This window comes from Helianthus annuus, chromosome 14 (genome assembly GCF_002127325.2).
Source record: "Helianthus annuus cultivar XRQ/B chromosome 14, HanXRQr2.0-SUNRISE, whole genome shotgun sequence".
NCBI lineage: Eukaryota > Viridiplantae > Streptophyta > Magnoliopsida > Asterales > Asteraceae > Helianthus > Helianthus annuus.
In genome coordinates, this window is record NC_035446.2 from 131882964 (window position 1) to 131894751 (window position 11788).

The 11788-nt window shown below is 39.1% G+C and overlaps 1 long non-coding RNA gene across 1 annotated transcript; it reads left to right on the forward strand.

Annotated features, from left to right (window-relative positions):
* Positions 1-2219: 2219 nt before the first annotated feature.
* Positions 2220-10525, forward strand: LOC110905909. The gene is made up of 3 exons (XR_004879372.1): positions 2220-2340; positions 9771-9824; positions 10302-10525. It is a non-coding gene; the product is annotated as an uncharacterized LOC110905909 (long non-coding RNA).
* Positions 10526-11788: the final 1263 nt, after the last annotated feature.

Sequence of the window (11788 nt, forward strand, 5' to 3'; positions counted from 1 at the left end):
AATTTTGGTTTGCACTAGAGTCAAATAATACTTTTGCATACACGTTGTGCACTAGGAACGTACCAGCTATCACATCTGGAATGAGTTCTGCTTCTTGGGTGGTCAGCTGGAATGCTCTGGCATTCTTCTTAGTAACTCCGTCGACCGTCTTGGCTTTGTTGTCTGCTAGTTTGACCAACTTTGGGCAGTCTGGCCTAAAATGTCCAGCCTCTCCACAATTATAGCAGACCATGGCTTTCTTCTTCCTGCATTCTTCTTCTTGATGTCCTGGAATTTTACAGTAATTGCAATACCCCTTGCATCTTCCAAAATGCTTCCTTTTACAGGCATTGCAAAATGGAACAGTGGAAGATTGCCAAGTTCCCTTTTTCCAAAAATTATTACGGTTACCCACACGGAATCCTTGGGTAATCTTTTGAGCTACTTCCTTTTTCCGATTTTCTTCACTTGTGCGTACCAGTTCGTCAGTTAGGGTGTTAGCTAATTCTACCGCATCGTCAACAGTGCGAGGTCTCGCAGCTTTAACGATATTACGGATTCCGCCAATCAATCCCCAAATATAGCGGGAAATAAGCATTGGTTCTGGCGAAGCCAGGGTTGGTACCACTCTCGCATACTCGAAGAATGTTGAAGTATACCCTCGACAATCTACCCCCAACATCCGATGGTTCAGGAACTTATTTGCCATTTGTTCCTTTTCATATTCAGGACAAAATTTTCTTTCCATTAGTTGCTTAAATTCTTCCCAATTCATGGCATAAGCCATATTTCTTCCTTTGGCTTGAAGTACCGTATTCCACCATTCTAGCGCCCCTTCTTTAAAAAGATGCGACGCATATATGACCTTGTCTTCCTCAGCACATTTACTTATCATAATTACTGCTTCGGTTTTCTCCAACCAACGCAGTGCCGCAGTCGCCCCTTCATTGCCTGCAAATTCAGCTGGTTTACAAGCAAGAAATTCTTTGTAAGTGCAACCAGGCGTTGTAGCTTTCATTTTCTTAAGGAGTGGGGCCTGCCGTGGATCATTATCATGATTAGTATGGTTGCCGCCTCCGTTTACACTATTATTGAAGTTATCTTCTTGAGTACATTTACTAGGAATAATTTGTTAAGGTTCAACAGGTTTCTGTGCAGCAGCTAGAATTGCTGGAATAGCATTGGCTATCCCCTGAGCAACGATATTCTCGATATCTTGCCTAGTAATAAATTGACCTTCCTGATTTTGCTCTGATTGATTAACTTCGTTAACTGGTTCATTACTAGCGTTTGCCATCTGATAATTAATTTATATAAATAATTAGCATAAATTAATAACCAAAAATAACAGAACAATTACACATAATCACACAAATTTTTACAACACACGTATAGCCAAAATTGTCGATTTCTCGACTTCCATTTCTTTTATATCATATTAGGCATCCATACACATGTTATCTTACACAAGTTTTATTTTTAGTTATTTTACAAGATTTATATTTTTATTACTATTGTTATTATACAAACACAGCCTCCAACCACACTATCCCTTGTCAACTGGCATTTTAGAAGCGACGTTCCCTCTCGTCGTACTTCCAGGAGATTTGTTCTCCCACCTCACGGATCCTATTCCCTGCAGTTACCAGCTCCTCGCCAAAATGGTGGAGTTCAGCTAAGTTTTCATTACTCATTGGCGGGTTTGGTGCAGGTTCTGGGTCAAATTGAGAGAAAAAGGTATAAGGGTTATTAAGGAGGTTTTGAAACTGCCAGTCGTTAGTCCACCACTCGTCCATTTCTCCTAAAGGTTGGGTGTGGATCAGAGGGTCTGGAATGGCTGGTTCTAAGTTTATTGGAAGTTGGGTTTCAGCAGGATAAGGAAAGAGGTTATGATTGATAGGCCTGATGATGTCACAGCTTGCCAGTAGGCGATCTAATTCTTCCTGTAGTGGCAATTCCTCGACTTGCTTAGAACTTTCCCCGATTTCCATTTCAATTTTGTAACGCCCCAAAAATATGCTAAACATTTATGCCACTTTAAGTGTCTAATTTGTAAATTAGATTAAAATTAAATTAACCAAGTTAAGAGAATGAAATGTTAATTCAACAAGAATGGAAGTTAATGTGAGAAATATCAACACTTATAACTATAGGGGCTGAACTTGTAAAATGTGATATAAGTTTTACTAATCTTGAGAAATCACAAAAACAAACACACTGGTGTGTGTTGTAGTCGACCAGAAGCAAGGACCAAAGGGGGAAACCCTAACTTTTAGAAAATCTCAAGATTAGGAAGACAATAAGAGCCCAAACCAATGCATGAACTCGAATTTTCAACCATCTAAGCTTGTTCATCAAAAGGTAAGTCGAAAATTCTGTTTTGATGAGTGGTGGAAAGTGGGTTTTAACCCAAACATGAAATTAGGTGGAAATCTTGTGCAATTGTAAGTTAGGAATCCATAATAGATTGAGAATTTCATTTGATTTCGATTATTTGAATGGGTTAGGGTTTATACCCACTTGTTGTAAGATTTTGATGAACATGATGATGTCTATAATATGCTTATAATTGTGAATAGATGCATGGTCTTGTATGTGATAGAGAAATTAGACAAGTTAGCATAGGATGAAAGGAAGATAGGAATTTAACCAATTCTTGTTAAACTAGAAAGTTAACAAAGTAAAATCCATGCTATGAATACTTGTACCTTATGCTTGTAAATACAATGCCCACCAAGTGTTTGATAAAATGCTTAAGAGATGGTTATATATGTGGTATGAAGAGAAAATAATGGAATGATTTGATTTAACTAAGTAAACGAATGTTATAATGTAGGCGTGAAGGAAGAAAGCTCGAACACTGGTAAAGCGGGAGGCGTACAAGATCGAGGTATGTTCCTTGGCATATAAACTTTACTTGTATTTTATCAACAATCACGAAACATAACCCTTGAATTTAAAGATTACGTTGGATGATAAGTAGATATTAAATCCCTTGCGGATTTGGTTAAGATAACAAAGATTATGGCAAGTTATGCAAATCGACCGGTTCAAGTTGAACAAGTCGAGTAAGAATAAGGAGCCATCCATTTAAAATGGATGGACATGAATGAGATTTATGAATGTATGAAGTTCAATCCATTGTACAGGTAGAACGAAAGGTTTATGTGGAAAGCAATTAACCCGATGATACCGGGTCGAAAGTAGTATGCTTAACTCTCATTATGAGAGCGTATGCCGTACCCATTTAATTGGGTAATCGAATGTGTATAAGGATGAAAATATGTAACGAATGGATTAAGAATGTTTGATGTTGTATGCGAGATAAGTATCATAACTAACCTTTAAAGTCTTGCTGTTAAATGTAGGTAAATCCTCAACTTAGGCGACTTGGCGAAATGGAGCGAGCACATGATCAAAATATGTCTTACCAAGCGCTTCCGCTAGCTTATGTTAATGTTTTGGGTCAAAATACTTTTGTACAATTTGTTGGTAAAACACCTTTAAGTACTTGATGTTTTAGTTTTTAGTAGTATCATGTAGAATGGTAGTGTCTTGATTGTGGATATAACAGGGGTATACTCGTTTTACGGACGGGTCATGCCCAAATTGTGTAAAATTATGTATTAAAGTTGTTATTTTTAAAGTCTTTAATTTAATCTTGTAAGCAATTTTATAAAAACGGAAAAGTGGGTCTTACAAGTTGGTATCAGAGCCTAGGTTTGAGGGATTCGAGCAAGAGTAATTGTGCTTGAACTCAAACCGAAGGCTTGTGCAAAAGTGTGCTCGCTTCGAGATCGCCTATGAGGTAAAAATTTTAATTTGATTAATATGAGCATGTATAGCGTGTTACGGTATAAGTTTAAGGAATCAAGCAGGCTATGGGTGATAAGGAGGGTAAAATGAGAAGTCCCGGAACCCATGCAGCTGGTAACGGACCGAAAAAGGATTAAAACATAAAAAAATGAAATCTGCAGCGAAATGATCAAGGGAAGGCCGTCGCCGACGCCTTACCTGTCTGTCGCCGACGCCCTCACTTAGGCCGACGGCCTAAGTTACTGTCTACGGGGTTTTTCACCCGACGCACGTTTTTAGAAGCCGTCGCCGACGGGCTTCCCTACCGTCGCCGACGGCTAGCGTAAATTCAGCCCGCTGATTTGCATTGTTTTTCGCATTTTAAGTTTCCGCATTATTTGAAAGCCTATTTAATTATTACATAAAGTCCATATAAGGCCTCATAGATGTATGTAACCACAAATAGTAGTTACGAAGGGATGGACTCGGACGAGTTAAAGGTAATGAGTCGAATGACATGAACGAATGATGAAAGCTTAAAAAGCGAGTAAAGTCTAAAATATAAGAATGCGAATGAAGTAAACACGGACTAATGAATTATGATGTAATGAAAGCTTGTGATTTGTATTAAATATGAATATGACAATGTGTAGATGGCCGATACAAGAAACGTTAATGATGATGATGATGAAACAACTAGACAAGAAGCATTTAATAGCAAAGTCGAAGAGGTGGCGGAAGGAGTTATGCAAGCTAATCTTCCCCGATTAGCTCAAGAAGTAGAAAGCCGAGTTTTGGGAGTCGTGGATGCTATGATGACTAGCAAGATCGAGGAATTGAAAGAACTAATTGAGGGGTCTAAAAGTAAAGGCAAAGAACGACGGTGCACGTATAAAGACTTCATGGCATGCCATCCCGCAACGTATGATGGTAAAATCGACCCGATCGCATGCCAACGATGGATTTCGATAGAAGCGGTATTTATACGAAGCCGATGTGATAAAGAAGATCAGGTAATGTTTGCTACCGGCCAACTCACTCTCCAGGCGAAAGATTGGTGGGATGCGCATAGTAAGGAAATAGGGGAGGATAGACTCCAAACGATGACTTGGCAAGAATTCAAGGAGTCCTTTAAGAGATACCATTGCCCTCAGTCAGCTATTGATAAGATTCAGGAGGATTTCTTGCACCTCCGACAGAGAAACGAGTCAATCAATGAAATATCTAATACTTTTATGGATAGGATGAAGTTCTATGGGGATTTTATGAAGACTGAAAGAATGAAGATCAACCGCTTTTACGGAGTGTTAAAGGCGGAATATAGGGAGTTTATCACACCCTCGAAATGCGAGACCCTTGATGAGCTTATCAATCTGGCAAAGGACAGGGAAATTGAAATTAAGAGGCAAGAAGAACGTGGTGAAAAGAGACCAAGTGAAAAAGGTGCAAGTTCGAATCCATCTAAAAAAGGAAAGTATCAAGAGCAAGGAAGGAAAGACAAGTCGAAGGGTGGTATCACTCCTTGCAAGACTTGTGGAAAACTTCATACTGGAGAGTGTCTGTTAGGCAAGAAAGGGTGTTACAAATGTGGTAAGGAGGGACATTCATCTTATCAATGTCCAAATAGCCCGAAGACTTGCTTCAACTGTTTCGAAAAGGGGCACATCAAGTCGGAATGCCCAAAACTTCAGCAAGAATCGAAAAAGGAAGATAAAAAGCAAGAGGGTTCTAGGGCTAAAGGAAGGATGTTCCAAATCACATCCGAGGAGGCTAAGGTTCATCCGAATGTTGTTTCAGGTATCTTTCTATTAAATTCTATGCCAGTTCATGTTTTGTTTGACACCGGAGCCACTATGTCTTTTATTTCAAATGAAATCGTACAACATCCTTCATTTAAGATTGAACGAATGCCGATGCCTGTAGAAGTAGATATAGCCGATAGTAAGACTTATATGTTAAACGAGATTTGTAGAAATTGCAAGTTTACAATAGAAGATGAAGAATTCAATATCGACCTCATACCTATGGTTTTGGGGGAATTCAAAATGATAGTGGGTATGGATTGGATGGCCCGACACCAAGCGGGGATTAACTGTGAAACTAAAACAATACATGTCCAATCCCCAAGTGGAAAACGATTAACCGTAAAAGGCGAGAGAAGGATGGAAGCGAAACTTTGTACCCTCGTTCAAGCCGCTAAGTATACACTTAACGGGGGAAGGGCATACCTAGCTTACGTGGTAGATGCCCAACAAGGTTTCCCTAAGCTTGAAGACGTGGAGATAGTGAATGAATTTCCGGATGTATTCCGGAGGAATTGCCGGGACTTCCTCCCGAACGAGAAATAGAATTTCGTATTGAATTGAATCCGGGTGCGAAGCCGGTTGCAAAGGCTCCCTATAGGTTGGCTCCCACCGAAATGCGCGAATTAATGACACAATTACAAGATCTTCTAGATAAGGGCTTCATACGCCCGAGTGTGTCGCCTTGGGGAGCACCTGTCTTATTTGTTAAGAAGAAAGACGGGTCGATGCGCATGTGCATCGACTATAGGGAATTAAATAAGCTAACCATAAAGAACCGCTACCCTTTACCTAGAATTGACGACCTTTTTGATCAATTACAAGGGGCCAGTTGGTTCTCCAAGATAGATCTGCGTTCGGGGTACCATCAAGTTAGAGTACGGGGAGAAGATATACCAAAGACCGCGTTCAGAACCCGGTATGGGCATTATGAGTTTTTAGTCATGTCCTTCGGGTTAACGAATGCGCCAGCTGCGTTTATGGATCTTATGAACCGGGTATGCCGACCCATGTTAGATAAATCTGTGATCGTATTCATAGATGATATTCTAGTCTACTCGCGAAGCAAGGCCGAACATGCAAGGCACTTGCGTGAAGTACTTGGAGTTCTCCGTAAGGAGAAGCTTTACGCAAAATTCTCAAAATGTGCCTTTTGGCTCAGAGAGGTGCAGTTTTTGGGTTACGTGATTAATTTGGAAGGTGTCTTAGTAGATCCGTCAAAGATTGATGCCGTAATGAAATGGGTTTCCCCAAAGAACCCGACTGAGATAAGAAGTTTTCTAGGCCTCGCGGGATACTACAGAAGGTTCATACAGGATTTTTCGAAGATGGCTTTGCCCTTAACAAAATTGACGAGGAAGAAAGAGAAGTTTATGTGGGGTAAAGAACAGGAGGAAGCCTTTCGAATACTAAAAGAGAAACTATCTTGTCCCCCGGTCTTGACATTACCGGATGGGACTGAAGATCTGACGGTCTATTCAGACGCTTCACACCAGGGTTTAGGCTGCGTTTTGATGCAAAGGGGAAGGGTTATCGCATATGCTTCACGACAATTGAAAGTGCATGAAGTAAATTACCCGACACACGATTTGGAGTTAGCAGCGGTAGTGTTCGCATTAAAGATTTGGAGGCATTATCTATATGGGGCGAAATGCACAATTTACTCAGACCACAAAAGCCTTAAATATTTCTTTGAGTAGAAAGAATTAAATATGAGGCAACGGAGATGGTTAGAACTTATCAAAGATTACGATTGTGATATCCTTTATCACCCGGGAAAAGCGAATGTGGTGGTCGACGCGTTAAGTCGAAAAGAGTACCCGCCTCCCATTCGAGTAAGATCCATGAAGATGATAGTTACACCACGATTATTTGAGACGATACGCGATTCCCAAATAAAGTCGCTTGGAGCGGAAGACTTAAAGAAAGAAAGGTTAAAAGGTATAACCGATAAGCTAGAAGAAAATTCGACCAGACTCAAGACGAGATTCGGCCGAATTTGGATACCACGATTCTGCGAAGTCAAGACCGCTCTACTCGACGAGGCTCATAAGTCACGATATTCGGTCCACCCCAGGGCTATAAAGATGTACCGAGATTTAAAGACCAATTATTGGTGGCCGGGTATGAAACGTGATATTGTTAAGTATGTCGTGAAATGCTTAACATGTTCCCAAGTAAAAGCGGAGCATCAAAAACCATATGGGGAATTGCAACCTTTAGAGATTCCGATATGGAAGTGGGAGGAACTAACGATCGATTTGGTGACTAAGCTCCCTAGAACGAAAAAGGGGCACGACACAATATGGGTAATCGTAGATCGACTTACGAAAAGCGCTCACTTCCTACCCATCAAAGAAGCTTACTCTTCTGAGAGGATGGCAGAAATTTATATGAAAGAGATCATATCTCGACACGGGGTGCCCGTCTCAATCGTCTCAGATCGGGACACTAGATTTACTTCCCGCTACTAGCAAAAGTTTCATAAGAGCGTGGGCACGAAGTTACACATTAGCACTGCTTACCACCCTCAGACTGACGGCCAGTCAGAAAGAACCATCCAAACACTAGTCGATATGTTGAGAGCGTGTGCCTTAGACTTTGGGGGAAGTTGGGATGACCATTTACCACTAGTGGAATTCTCGTATAACAATAGTTACCATAGTGGTATTCAAATGGCACCTTACGAATTACTATACGGGAGGAAATGTAGAACTCCCGTATGTTGGGGTGAAGTGGGGCAAAGGGAGCTTGCGCCAAGTGATTTAATAGCAGTAACAAAAAGATTGAATTGATTAGAGCTCGATTAAAAGCAGCCCAGGATCGACAAAAAGCTTATGCAGACAAGAGAAGGCGTCCTATTGAATTTCAGGTCGGAGATTATGTTCTATTGAAAGTATCACCATGGAAGGGCATAATCCGTTTTCGCAAGCGGGGTAAGTTAAGTCCTCGTTATATCGGACCGTTTAAAATCTTGTCTCGAGTTGGAAAGGTTGCATATCGGTTAGAACTACCGCCTGCTCTAGACGGAATTCACGATACCTTCCACGTGTCGCAATTGAGAAAGTGTCTTGCGGGTGAAACAACATTAGTACCTCTCCATGATATCAAGTTGGACGCGGGGTTGAGTTATGTCGAAAGACCAATAGCCATTAAAGACATCAAGGTGAAGAATCTCCGCAACAAAACCGTTAGACAAGTGTTAGTACAATGGCAGCACCGAAAGGGTTCAGAACTCATATGGGAAGCGGAAGATGAAATGAGGAAGCACTATCCGTTCCTTTTTGGTATGTACACGTTTAAATTTGTTATTTGCCCAGGTTTCGGGGACGAAACCTCTTTTAAGGGGGGGTAGACTTGTAAGCCCCAAAAATATGCTAAACATTTATGCCACTTTAAGTGTCTAATTTGTAAATTAGATTAAAATTAAATTAACCAAGTTAAGAGAATGAAATGTTAATTCAACAAGAATGGAAGTTAATGTGAGAAATATCAACACTTATAACTATAGGGGCTGAACTTGTAAAATGTGATATAAGTTTTACTAATCTAGAGAAATCACAAAAACAAACACACTGGTGTGTGTTGTAGTCGACCAGAAGCAAGGACCAAAGGGGGAAACCCTAACTTTCAGAAAATCTCAAGATTAGGAAGACAATAAGAGCCCAAACCAATTCATGAACTCAAATTTTCAACCATCTAAGCTTGTTCATCAAAAGGTAAGTCGAAAATTCTGTTTTGATGAGTGGTGGAAAGTGGGTTTTAACCCAAACATGAAATTAGGTGGAAATCTTGTGCAATTGTAAGTTAGGAATCCATAATAGATTGAGAATTTCATTTGATTTCGATTATTTGAATGGGTTAGGGTTTATACCCACTTGTTGTAAGATTTTGATGAACATGATGATGTCTATAATATGCTTATAATTGTGAATAGATGCATGGTCTTGTATGTGATAGAGAAATTAGACAAGTTAGCATAGGATGAAAGGAAGATAGGAATTTAACCAATTCTTGTTAAACTAGAAAGTTAACAAAGTAAAATCCATGCTATGAATACTTGTACCTTATACTTGTAAATACAATGCCCACCAAGTTTTAGATAAAATGCTTAAGAGATGGTTATATATGTAGTATGAAAAGAAAATGATGGAATGATTTGATTTAACTAAATAAACGAATGTTATAATGTAGGCGTGAAGGAAGAAAGCTCGAACACTAGTAAAGCGGGAGGCGTACAAGATCGAGGTATGTTCCTTGGCATATAAACTTTACTTGTATTTTATCAACAATCACGAAACATAACCCTTGAATTTAAAGATTACGTTGGATGATAAGTAGATATTAAATCCCTGCGGATTTGGTTAAGATAACAAAGATTATGGCAAGTTATGCAAATCGACTGGTTCAAGTTGAACAAGTCGAGTAAGAATAAGGAGCCATCCATTTAAAATGGATGGACGTGAATGCAATTTATGAATGTATGAAGTTCAATCCGTTGTACGGGTAGAACGAAAGGTTTATGTGGAAAGCAATTAACCCGATGATACCGGGTCGAAAGTAGTATGCTTAACTCTCATTATGAGAGCGTATGCCGTACCCATTTAATTGGGTAATCGAATGCGTATAAAGATGAAAATGTGTAATGAATGGATTAAGAATGTTTGATGTTGTATGCGAGATAAGTATCATAACTAACCTTTAAATTCTTGCTGTTAAATGTAGGTAAATCCTCAACTTAGGCGACTCGGCGAAATGGAGCGAGCACATGATCAAAATATGTCTTACCAAGCGCTTCCGCTAGCTTATGTTAATGTTTTGGGTCAAAATACTTTTGTACAATTTGTTGGTAAAACACCTTTAAGTACTTGATGTTTTAGTTTTTAGTAGTATCTTGTAGAATGCTAGTGTCTTGATTGTGGATATAACAGGGGTATACTCGTTTTACGGACGGGTCATGCCTAAATTTTGTAAAATTATGTATTAAAGTTGTTATTTTTAAAGTCTTTAAATTACTCTTGTAAGCAATTGTATAAAAACGGAAAAGCGTGTCTTACATATTTGCCTAGCATTTTCCCCAATTTCCATTTCTATTTGCCTTGCATTTTCCTCAATCTCGATCCCTTTTCCTTTATCAATGGGATTTTCAATTTTAAGAACTCTTCTAGTTGCTGGTTTCCTCCTACGAACTTTCCTCCAACCTACAAATCTTCTCCTTTTCTAAGGCTTTGGTTTCTCCGGAGGTGGAGCTCGAAATTCCATAGGTTCTTCCACATCGGCGATGTAACCAGTAAAATATTTGGAAACTTCTATTTTCACAGGATAAAGATTGAGATTCTCTAGGGCTTCAGATAACTCATTCATGCTGTTTAGCATATATGCAAAAATGCACACAAAATGCTAAGTTAAAATTTTATAATAAAATTTCTCATATAAACATTCAAGTTTTATTGCATACCGTGTGACTAATTTAATACAAAGGACAACTGAAAATTAAAACATACTAGGGTTTACTTATTTATTTACTGGGTAAAATTTTCTTTCGAGTTTCTGGCTTGCAGATGATATGGGTGCTAATATTGGGTCGGGTATTGGTTGTTTAAAGGTTAGTATTTGCTGCTACAGTGGCTAACATATAGAGATCTGCCCATTTTTCATCTAACTCATCTTCCCATGGTGGGTTATTGCCTATTTCCTGGATTTCCTGATTAACTTTCACTTCTTTTGGTTGTAATTTCTTTCATTTCTCCTGACTTTTCCTAATAATCAAACTTCTTTTATTAGGAGAAAGTGGATTCTCAAACTGTGCCTTACGGACAAATATTCCATCCTCAGTATCTACGGATTGTTTTGAGGATGATGATCCTTTATCTTTTGGTGCACTATCTAATTGACGATAGATGTCTGAAAGTCTTTGCTTACTCATACTGTAAACAATTATTCAAACAATAAAACATATAATCACAAAAATGGCAATCAGTATAATTAAGTATTTGCTAAATACTTAATTGGCTTAAATCAGTGGCTCTGATACCACCTTTTCCTGTCACGGCCCAGCCTCGGTTTGACCCGGTCAGGAGCCGCGGGACAGGAACCCGTGGTATTTAATTAATGCGACAACAGAAGATTGTAACAGGATCTTTTTAAAACTTAAAATGCCCGATTATTTTATTTCATAATTCGGGATAAACCCCATAATTTACAATAGAGGA